Source organism: Phyllostomus discolor, chromosome X, assembly GCF_004126475.2.
Source record: "Phyllostomus discolor isolate MPI-MPIP mPhyDis1 chromosome X, mPhyDis1.pri.v3, whole genome shotgun sequence".
NCBI classification, from domain to species: domain Eukaryota; kingdom Metazoa; phylum Chordata; class Mammalia; order Chiroptera; family Phyllostomidae; genus Phyllostomus; species Phyllostomus discolor.
This window is the reverse complement of record NC_050198.1, coordinates 30,017,033-30,029,094: the sequence shown is the minus strand read 5'-3', so window position 1 is coordinate 30,029,094 and position 12,062 is coordinate 30,017,033. Positions and strand designations below refer to the sequence as shown.

The following is a 12,062-nucleotide window of genomic DNA, read 5'->3' as shown; positions in this document are numbered from 1 at the left end:
TCTATAAAAATGTAGATAATTGTCTTTTTTCATTTAAATTATTTTATTGTTGTTCAATTACAGTTGTCCATATTCCCCCCCACCTCTCCCCTCCACCCCTTCCAAACCCACCTCCTTCCCTTGCTTCCACCCTCCCCCTTGGTTTTGACCATGTGTCCTTTATAGTTGTTCCTGAAAACCCTTCTTCCCACTGTCCCCTCCCTTCTCCCCTCTGGCTATTGTTAGATTGTTCTCAATTTCAATGACTCTGGTTATATTTTGGTTGCTTTTTTTCTTTTGTTGATTATGTCTCAGTTAAAGGTGAGATCATATGGTATTTGTCCCTCACCCCTTGGCTTATTTCACTTAGCATAATGCTCTCCAGTTCCATCCATGCTGTCGCAAAGGGCAGGAGCTCCTTCTTTCCTTCTGCTGTGTAGAATTCCATGGTGTAAATGTACCATAGTTTTTTGATCCGTTCATTTACTGATGGGCACCTAGGTTGCTTTCAGCACTTGGCTATTGTAAATTGTGCTGCTATGAACATTGGGGTGCATAGGTTCTTTTGGATTGGTATTTCAGGGTTCTTAGGATATAATCCCAGCAGCAGAATTGCTGGGTCAAAAGGCAGATCCATTTTTAGTTTTCTGAGGAAATTCCATATTGCTTGCCACAGTGGTTGCACAAGGAAGCATTTCCACCAACAGTGCACTAGGGTTCCCTTTTCTCCACATTCTCTCCAACACTTGTTTGTTGATTTGTCTATGTTGGCCATTCTGACAGGTGTGAAGTGGTATCTCACTGTGGTTTTAATGTCATCTCTCTGATGGCTAATGACTCTGAGAATCTTTACATGTGTCTCTGGGCCCTTTGTATGTCCTTCTTGGAGAAGTGTCTGTTCAAGTCTTTTGCCCATTTTGTAATTGGGTTTTTTGTCTTCCTGGAGTGGAGTCATGTGAGTTCTTTATATATTTTGGAGATCGAGCCCTTGTCTGAGGTGTCATTGACAAATATGTTTTCCCATATGGTTGGTTCTCTTTTCATTGTAATGCTGTTTTCTTTAGCCATGCAGAAGATTTTTAATTTGATAAGGTCCCATTTGTGTATTCTTTTCTTTATGCCTCTTGCTTTAGGGGACATATCTGTGAAGATGTTGCTGCATGGAATGACTGAGATTTCCCTGCCAATGTTTTCCTCTAGGACTTTTATGGTGTTATGACTTATATTTAAGACTTTTATCCACCTTGAATTTATGTTTGTGTATGGTGTAAGAAGGTGATTGAGTTTCATTTTTTTGCACATAGCTGTCCAGATCTCCCAACACCATTTGTTAAAGAGGCTATTTTTGCTCCATTTTATGATTCCTTCCCCCTTTGTCAAATATTAATTGACCATAGAGACTTGGGTTTATTTCTGGGCTCTCTGTTCTGTTTCATTGGTCTATGTGCCTGTTTTTATGCCAGTACCAGGGAGTTTTGATTACAGTGACCTTGTAATATGGTTTGATATCAAGTATTGTGATCCCTCCTGCTTTGTTCTTCTTTCTCAAAATCACTGCAGCTATTCAGGGTTGTTTATGGTTTCATATAAATTTCTGAAATGTTTGTTCTATATCTGTGAAATATGTCATGGGCACTTTAATAGGGATTGCATTGAATCTATAAATTGCTTCAGGTAGTATGGATATTTTTATTACATTAATTCTTCTAATCCATGAGCATGGTACATGCTTCTATTTGTTAGTCCCTTCCTTAATTTCTTTCTTCAGTGTTGTGTAGTTTTCTGAGTACAGATCTTTTACCTTGTAGGTTAGGCTTATTCCTAGGTACTTTATTTTTCTTGTTGCTATATCAAATGGTATTTTTTTCCTGGTTTGTGTTTCTGATGTTTCATTGTTGGTGTACAAAAATGCCTTTGACTTCTGAGTACTGACTTCGTAACTGACTGTTTTGCCAAATTCATTTATTAGGTGGAGCAGGTTTTTGGTGGAGTCTATAGGGTTTTCTATGTACACTATCATGTCATCTTCAAACAGTGATAGTTTTGTTTCTTCTTTTCCAATTTGGATGCTTTTTTATTTCTTTTTCTTGTCTGATTGCTGTGGCTAGGACTTGCAGTACTATGTCGAATAGGAGTGGTAAAAGTGGGTATCCTTGTCTTATTCCCAATATTAGTGGGAAAGCTCTGAGTTTTTGTCCATTGAGTATGATGTTGGCTGTGGGTCTCTCATATATGACCTTTGTTATTTTGAGGAATGCTGCCTGTATTCCCACTTTGCTGAGTCTTTTTATCATAAATGGGTGCTATACCTTATCAAATGCTTTTTCTGCATCTATTGATATGATGATGTGATTTTTGTCTTTCATTTTGTTTATGTGATGTATTATGTTTATTGATTTGCAAATATTGTATCATCCTTGCATCCCTGGGATGAATCCCAGTTTGTCATGGTGTATTATCTTTTTAATGTATTGCTGGATGTGATAATTATCTTAATCATAAGATTACTGTGAGTATTAAGTGAACTGATATGAGTTAAAGTGCTGGGCATTTCATGTACTCTATGCAAATATAAGGTATTATATAACTCAAATATTTCATCAATAATGATATAATTCTAAGCACTATGATAGAACATGGTCTCCCTGTTGCCATTGCCTTTATACTATAATATGTTCTAGACAAAAATCCATCTTACTAAGGTAAATGCAGTGGGTGGAAGGGATTTTTTCATGGGATTTTTCCAAGCATAAGTACCAAAATCATGGCTACAGTAGTAAAAGGAGATCAGCCCAGTCTAGGTAATTTTCTATAGCAACTCCTGGAGAATTGTTTTGCTTCTGAACTTTATGAAGGCAACCAAAGAGATAGTTTAGAAAGAAGTATCTGAATCTATACAATATCCATTAAGAGGAGGCTAATAAATATAGTGTCAGCAGACAGCAAGAAATTGCTGGCAAAACAAAACCTACTCATCATGTTCTCTAGTTGATATTTCATTGCCATTTATATTTATTAAGTATATCTACTTCAACTGTAATAATTAGGAACTAGATAAATACTGAAGGAAAGTTGAGTGTTACCTCCACTTCTGCCTGTTTTCCCCCAACAGGAAACTTCTTTGCTCACTACCCAGAAAGATCCAGCCAAATATACACCCTGAACTTTCCCAAGGACATCTCTACCCATCATCTAGACAGTCATCCTTAAAAATCATTCACGCATACTCTCTATCAGCTTGGAAGGAGTGACTGATATCATGTGCCTATTTGATAGGCACTTGAGTTTTCCCTGGCACTTTGAGTTTCATGAGTCTGTGATTTATAAAACCCCAAATCAGGATGTGTCCCTTATAAAAATGTTTTTAATTTGTGAGCCTCTTTATGTAGAAAGTTTGACAAATCACACATTTAGAAATTGCCTTAGTTGAAATAAAAGTTGAATTACATTAAGTGGGTCCATCTTTAAAAATCTAAATCCATACTGTCCAATAAATTTTCTGTAATGAAGCTGTGTGCAGTGGGAGTATCATAGACAATGAGTTCTATGCGAGGTGCTATTATTGCTAATTGAAAACTTTCTGTAGTCATTGAAATGTTCTAGATCTTTACTGTTCAATATGACAGTCATTAGCCATGTGTAGTTATTAGGCAGTTGAAATGTGGCCAGTGCAATGAAGGAACCAAATTTTTATTTTCTTAAAAAAGATTTTATTTATTTATTTTTAGAGAGAGGGGGAGGGAGAGAGAAATAGAGAGAGAGAAACATCATGTGTGGTTGCCTCTTGCATGCCCCCTACTGGGGACCTGGCCCACAACCCAGGTATGTGCCCTGATGGGGAATCAAAGTGGTAACCTTTTGGTTTGCAGGCAGGCACTCAATCCACTGATCCACACGAGCCAAGGCTATTTTATTTTATTTTAATTAATTTAAATTTATATAGGACTGGCTGGCGTAGGTCAGTGGATTGAGCCCAGGCTGCAAACCAAAGTGTCGCAGGTTCAATTCCCAGTCAGGGTACATGCCTGTGTTGCAGGCCATGACCCCCAGCAACCACACATTGATGTTTCTCTCTCTCTCTCTTTCTCCCTCCCTTTCCTCTCTAAAAATGAATAAATAAAATCTTAAAAAAACATTTAAAAAGAATTTATATAAGCACATGTGACTATTGGCTACTATGATAGTCAGTGCGGATTTTGGAATATATAGTAGCCTCACTTATTTACCTCTATTATGACTTTCTTTTCTGGTTACACCTTTGTGCCATCTTTTCTGGGGGCTTCTTCACAATCTTCTAACTCCATAAAATGATTACATTTGCTGACATGAGACTTGAAACTAGCATAAAAATGTGTTCATTCTGTGTACAACTATATCACATGTCAAGAGTTCCATCCTGAGCCCTGGATGATGTGGCTCGGAGGATTGAGCAGAGGCCTGTGATTCCCAGTTGGGGCACATTCCTGAGTTGTAGACCAGGTCCCCAGTTAGGAGCGTTTGAGATGTTTCTCTCTCACATCCACTTTTCTATCCCTCTCTTTCTTCCTCCCTTCCCCTCTCTCTGAAAATAAATAAATAAATAGATAAATAAATAAATAAATAATCTTTTTAAAAAAGAGTTTCATCCTGGAAACTTAACACTGTTGCATTTAGGAGATTTATTATTTAACTAACATTAGGATAGCACTAACTATGTGTCAAGCACCAAATGCTTTATAAATATGAACCTATTTAATTTCCATTACAAACCTATTTGATAGGTTCTCTTATCAGCCCCAATTTGCAGATGAAGAAACTGAGGTATAAAGAAGTCAATAATTTGCTCTACATGTCATAGTTAACAGAGTGACAAAGGTGAGATTCAAACCCAGGGAATCTGACTTTAAAGTCCATCTAGTACTAGTTCCAGGGTTCCAGCTTTTCAATCAACCTAGTTCTGCTCAGCAATCATTATCTTTTGAATTCCCACAATACTTACCTTCTGTACAGGTCACCTAGCATGGAGTAGAGGGTTTCTGCTAGACCCTATTGGTGCCAGGATACAGAAATAAAGTGAAGGAGTGGCACCCCTCATGGAGATGAAGGTACCACAGTAGTAAGGAATCCTCAGCAATGGATAAGTAGAGAAAGGAGGAAAATTATGAGATTGCTAATCTCCTCCCCCACTATACATGCATATATTATACTACCACATAGAGGAAAATATCTTAAATTATGTATGACTTAATCTTTCTTAGAAGTACACTTTTTTATTGTTTATTCTATTATAGTTGTCCCAATTTTTCTCCTTTGCCTCCCTCCACTCTGTCATTCCAGAAGTACAGTTTAGCATTCTGCATTGAACCTCAAGACTGCATGAGGACATAATCTCCAAATTCTGCTCTGCTGTTCTCCATTTTCTTTTGTTTTTATGATGTATTCTTGGAATCTCTGCTAATAACCCCTACTTATTTAATTCAAGCCATAAAGATTCTGGAGTACCCCCAGACTTAAGCTGCTCTCAAATGAAACCAGAAGAATAATAACAGCTAAACTTCTGTAATCTGGGGGCCTGTCAAGAGCCAAATTTTCCATGCATAAAAGGGACACCAGCAGTTTTCATGGGAAAGCTTTACCTTAACCCTGACAGGTGCTGTATGGAATGATCCCTAGAATTTTGCTGGCTTCAACTGAAACAGCAAAACAGACCGGATATCCAAATGCTCACCTTCATAGAATCATTCAACTTCAGTATGGAGACACAGAAAAGTCGAAGAATGTAATGGTTGATTGGTTCTGAAATGAAAACCAGTTTCAGCCAACGATCCTTGATTGCTCAGTAACATGCACAGGAAAATAGACCATTTCCCTCCCCTTTTCTTCAATTACACTGCATTCCAAAACCACATTTTAATTTACTAGGAACCAGTCAACTATTTTTATGTTTTAAGAGAAAATGGAGAAGAAAAAATTTAAAGAAATATAGATGACAGGTAGACAGTTGTCTGAAATACATTCTTCAGGAGGAGAAGAATCTGCCATCTATAATGTCAGCCTGGAAACAAATATTTCTGTATTTCAAAATATTCCTGTAGTGGTGCTTTTTAAAAAAAAGCTTGTAGTGGAAATAATGCAGACATATCCCACTTCAGCTGAAATTTAGAGAAAATAAAAGCCATATAAATAAAAAGGCTAAGACAGTGGTTGTCTGACTTAACTACAACTTGCATTTGACAAATTTGAATTATTTGTCTTGCTATTTCAGCCAGACAATAGTGTTCCTTCCCCAGTAACTAAGTTGCTATAATTAAGATAGAACAGAATAGTGATGGGTAGAAAGAAGTTCACTCCTGGTCAATGCTTCCATGATGTGTTTGTGAGAAATATGAACCATAGCATGGCCCAGAAAAAAGCAACTATGATTTAACAGATTGGAAGCATTAGTGATGGGTGAAGGAACAATTGATATCTTTTTATGCCTGGCCATATTCATTTCTATTTTCACTGATTTTGACAAATATATGCTGTAGGATTTATTAGAAAATACTTCATTGGTTTAGATAATTAAATGAATATACAATATTTAATGGGGAATGTTTAATTTTTACAAGATCACCATAGAAATTAAAATTTATTCAGTTCACTAAGAATTTGGAATTTTATTTCATTCTGGCAATAATGTAATGACAACATCACAGGCAAAATTAGTTATTTCATCATGGCTTTTGCATGGTAAATGCAAAATTTGAAAAAGTATACTACATGCACATGCACAAAAGCTCTAGTAACCATGAATTGAGATATAGTGAACTACTGGAAATTTTTAAGATCAAAAATTGTCAAATGGTGCATTAGCAATATATCAGTTGCAATTACAGTGAAAATGACACCTTGACTTAATATGAAGTGTTATTTTCTTGCCTTAAAAGATTTATTTGAGTATGATGAGAGTGCAATAAGTACCCTGGGTTTTTATTCAGGCCTGTGAATTGCCTGTTTAATGTATGCCCACACCATTTTTAGCTGGGTTTTTCTCCATTACTTATAAATGGAGAAAAATATGCTTCCTATAATACAATATTTGTCTGATTATTATTGATTTGCATATAACATTATATGTTAAATCATTAATTTTAATTATAAAAAGCATTAATATAATACTAGCAATTAAAAATAATATTTTAGATTTATATGGCATATATGTCTACTTACTGAATATCTCTGCTTGGACTATGGGCACCTTATACTCAGAGTGTCCAAATTTGAACTCTTTATATTCACACAGAATTTGTTCCTCCTCTTCTGTTTCCTATCTCAGTTAATACCATCACCAGTCATCCAGCTGTCCAAACCAAAAACTTGGCACAATTTTAGATTATCCTCACAGCCTCATTCAGTTCACCACCAAATCTGATCAATCCTACCTCCTTGATATCATTCAGCTGTGTCTTTGATCTCCATTGCCAGTTTATTATTTTAAGACAGAACCATTCCATGGATAGACTCTTGCCAAAGCCTCTTAACTGGCTTCTCTGTCTCTGGGATTGTTCTCATATTGCCCTTGAGTGTTCAAATTTGTGATCATGATCTACTAATTTATGACCTTACCCTTTCTCCTTGATTATTTGTATTACTTACCCACTCTCTGCCTGACACCTTGGGCTGGTCTTCCCCACTTCTCATTCCCCCTTACTCTTACTCCTCTTTCAGGGTCCTGCAGTAGTGAGCCCTCTTGCTGGAAGCCATCCCTCTCTCCTTGACATTCTCAGGCTAACTACTTCTCCTTATCACACAGATTGCATTTGTTACACTGTACTGTAATTGGTAATTTACTTGCCTAGCTCACAGAGCCTTGAGAGGGAAGAATGGGTCTTTTTCAAGTTTGTATTTCTAGGGCCCAGAACATATTTATCAGCCTGCAATAAATAGTTGCTAAATGAACACATGAAATCTGGTATACCTCATATATAATGTTCCCTTCTTGGGTGAAGGAGAACTTGTTCTAAAGTGAAGGCAAGGTTGACAGGACAGGTGTTGCTGGGTACATGTTCTCCATAGCTCTTTTGTACACATCTTATAAGCAGATATACTGACTGCTTTTGTTCCAGACTAACTTTTCAAAGATCTTTGTATAGAAACAGCCTTAGAATTAGATACAATGTTTCCATCCAGAGTAAAGGGCAGGTTTGTTTACTATCTCATAATGAAAAAGTTAATTTCTCCCTCTAGAGCAAAGGTCAATCATACTTACTAATCATTATAAAACATCAAGTTCCTGCCCTGGCTGGGTAGTTCAGTTGGTTAGAGCATTGTCCCATGCCAAGCTTACAGATTTGATCCCCAGTCAGGGCACATACAAGAATCAACCAATGATTGCATAAATAGGTGGAACAACAAATCGATCTCTCCCTCCCTCTCTCTCTCTCTCTTTCTCTCTAATCAATAAATACAAAACAAAAGATCAAGTTCTCTAAGCTCAGAATCCCTCTCCTGTAATGTAACTCACATATGTGTGTCATCTGATCCTCTTGGTGTTGTTTTATGAGAATTGAAACTTAGGGAACCAGTTCAAAAGCTGGTATTCTGGCTACTGCTATTGCTGTGAGGAAGAAATCGTCCTTTGTCTCTGACCTAGGAGTCTCATATCTTCAGTAAGCATCCATGAAACTGTGCTAAGCTAACATGTTAACTTACAAATAATGTAAAATTTCAAACTTTTTGCTGTTCTTGAAAGTGCTAACTTAGGAGAACACTATATATATCCTGGATATCAAGTTTCCTAGCAAAGATAGAAAAGAATACTACATATCATGGAATTGATGGTGATCTTATACTTGGGATATGAGTTTGTTTGGTGATATGAGAAAAATAAATTGCCCAATTAATGTCACAGGTCATCTTTCTCAGAGATTGCGTAGTAGCATAATTGAGTGATGTGGGCTGAGTTATAGCTATCTACATAGCTCCTGCCAATTGTTGCGCCAACAGAATGAGGAATACTTTTTAGCAAGTAAAGGAAACCTTAACTATAGATTTTTAAATCTTTTTTCTATTATTGTTCAAGTACAGTTGTCTTCATTTCCCTCCCACTACTCCCTCCCACCCCACCCATCCCCACCTCCCACCCTTGATCCTACCCCCCCTTTGGCTTTGTCCATGGCTCCTTTATACATGTCCTTTGATGGTACTTCCCCTTTTCCCCCAGTATCCCTTCCCACCTTCTCTCTGGTTACTGTCAGTTTGTTCTTATTTTATGAGAAATATTCTGGTTAATAAATGTTGAGAATTCACATTTTTAATAACACATTTTACATTAAGCTAAACAAAAGCTCACTGCTATGTGCCACCTCTGCACTAGAATAAATGGAAAATAACTCAAGTCTTGTGAGCCGTTTGTCCACAGGTACCAGAAGGAAAGTGAGGTTCATACACAGATGCCAATTAAGTCAGGGTTGATCAGGATCCTTATCCAAACTCCCTATCTCTGAGATAAAAGTATCCATCCTTTTTCCTCTTTCACGTATGCTCTATTGTTAACTGCATATTTTTGCTTATTTTTCTCTAATTATAAGCTCTATTTGAGCTTATGTAAACCAAATTTGACCCAAGTTGATTCATGGTGTTTAAAAAAATCATAAGACAGCCCTGGCTGATGTGATTCAGTGGATTGAGTGCCAGCCTGCAAACCAAGGGGTGGCTGCTTCAATTTCCAGTCAGGGCACATGCCTAGGTTGTGGGCCAGGTCCTCAGTTGGGGGCATGTGAGAGGCAACCACACATTGATGATCCTCTCCCTCTCTTTCTCACTCCTTTCCCCTCTCTCTAAAAATAAAAAAATAATAGAATCTTAAAAAATAAAACTTTAAGCCCTGGCTGGAGTAGCTCAATGGATTGAGCTTGGGCTGTGAACCAAAGCATCGCAGGTTCCATTCCCAGCCAGGGCACATGCCTGGGTTGCAGGCCATGACCCCCAGCAACTGCACATTGATGTTTCTCTCTCTCTCTCTTTCTCCCTCCCTTCCCTCTCTAAAAATAAATAAATAAATCTTTAAAAAATAAAACTTTAAAAAATCACATGACAGAATAATAAATAATAATATCTAACATTTGTTGAGCACTTGCTGTGTATCAAGCACTATACCAAGAAATTTGCACACATTATCACATTTAGCCCTAATAACAATCCCTATTTTAGAGTTGAGGAAAGAAGTAGCTGATAAGGTAGTTGCCAGGGTGGGGTGGGAAGGGAATAAGGAGTTGTTTAATAAATATAGAGCTTCAGTTTTGAAAGATAAAAAGAGTTGTGGAAATTGCACAATAATGTGAATGCATCTAACATTACTGTACACTTAAAATGGTTAAGAAGGTTAATTTTATGTTATATGAATTATGGCATAATTTTTAAAATAAATAAATATGAAAAATTTAAAAAGACTGGAAGAATACAAGCCAATATGGAAGCAGTGGTTATATTAGAGGAGTACCATTGGGATGACAATATTGAGAGGGTGCATTTTATCTAGTGTACTTTTCCTTTTTTTCACAAATAGGATTTTTATTTGTCTCCATTAAATGTCTGAATTTTAAACATAGTCTTGGACTAGAGACTCATATCTACCAGCTTATTCAACTTTAACATCTGCCTCATCACCAGTAGCTTTTCCGGAACTGCTGCCTTCACCAGGAAGCCCCATGAGTTTTCCCAGTTCAAACTTAGGTTTCTTTAGCATTTTGACTTTTCTAACAAGTACATCATAGAGCAAATCAATAAATTTGGAAGCTTTGTCTATGTCTTTTCCAATACTATCTGGAATCAATTTATTGACCACTTATTTCAAGTCATTTGTCTGTACCTCTTGGGTCATGATTTCCATCATCTTCTTCCAGATTTAGTGGACCTGTTGATGTTGAGCATAGAGGTCTTGTGAATCTGATTGCTGCGTTTTTTAGTAAAATCAACATGGAATTGATAAAGCAAATAACCCCCAGTAGTCTTGACATCAAGATGAGCTTCAATCATGGTCTGCCAGTTTTTGACCATGGAACACATTTTGTCATGGGTAATATTCATGCCATGAAAATTAGTTAATGCATTTTTAACACCCTTAGTAATTAGCTCAAATTTTCTAAATGCAACTTCATCATTCTGCAGATCAGCTAGGTTCACTTCAAAAAATGACCCTTGAGACCATGAGATGTAATTTTGGTCCCTTGAGTTCTCAAGACTAGTGTGTTTCCAATATTTCTTATATTGAGCACAGCTGGTGCTTTCACATCATACCAATCTTTCTTAGAGAATGAATTAACTACTTTGTTCCTGGCTCATCTTTTGCTGCTTTTCTAATGTACTTGTTCTTGCCGACTGCCATGGTGTTACTCAGAGAGCCAAAAGGTATTTCATTTCTCCCATTTACAAATTTGCAACAATAAACATAAGAAATAATTGAGAGTGGGGTCAATGGATGAATCCTGTATGAAATACCACATGGGGCACACCAGTGTGTCCATTTTTGGACCCATCTCTTCCTTTGTTTTCCAGCTTCTGCTGTGTCTTCAACATCACTTTGTTCACAAGCAGCCATCTGGCTGGGTTCATTGGCTTCCTAATGAATACTAGTGTACAATATTCCAGAATAAATAAAGTTGTGATTATTTTAAGTGATACATAAACTCATTAACCCAACTTACATAGTTTCATTATGGCCAGGAGTTAAAGGCCACTATTATGGGCTTCTCTGTTCCCTCTTTCCTCAGAGCCCAACAACTCTGTCCCCACAAAGAATTAAATCATACTTTTTGGTGAATACATGAATATTCATTAAGCAATGACTGCACACAAAACGGGAAACAAGTTTCCTGAGGCAAGTTCACAACTTTTTGGGAGGTGAAAGTGTTGAATTAGAGAGAAAAAGTTTTCAGTAACTTTGTAGAGCAAGCTCAGCTTATATTAGTGAGAGATTCCTGTGTTTATCAGGCATTGGCCAATGCAAGTTAGAGCTAGGGAATTTCACCTTCCAATGTGAATGTATACATAAGGATCATTAGGTAATAAGTGTACATAAAATACATTTTTAAAGACTTGATAAAGAGAGACTTTTGAGAGGG

The 12,062-nt window shown here is 36.9% G+C and overlaps 1 pseudogene; it reads right to left on the bottom strand.

Moving 5' to 3' along the window:
- Positions 1–10,536: 10,536 nt before the first annotated feature.
- On the bottom strand, positions 10,537–11,326 carry LOC114505371 (annotated as a pseudogene).
- Between the last annotated feature and the right edge of the window lie 736 nt (positions 11,327–12,062).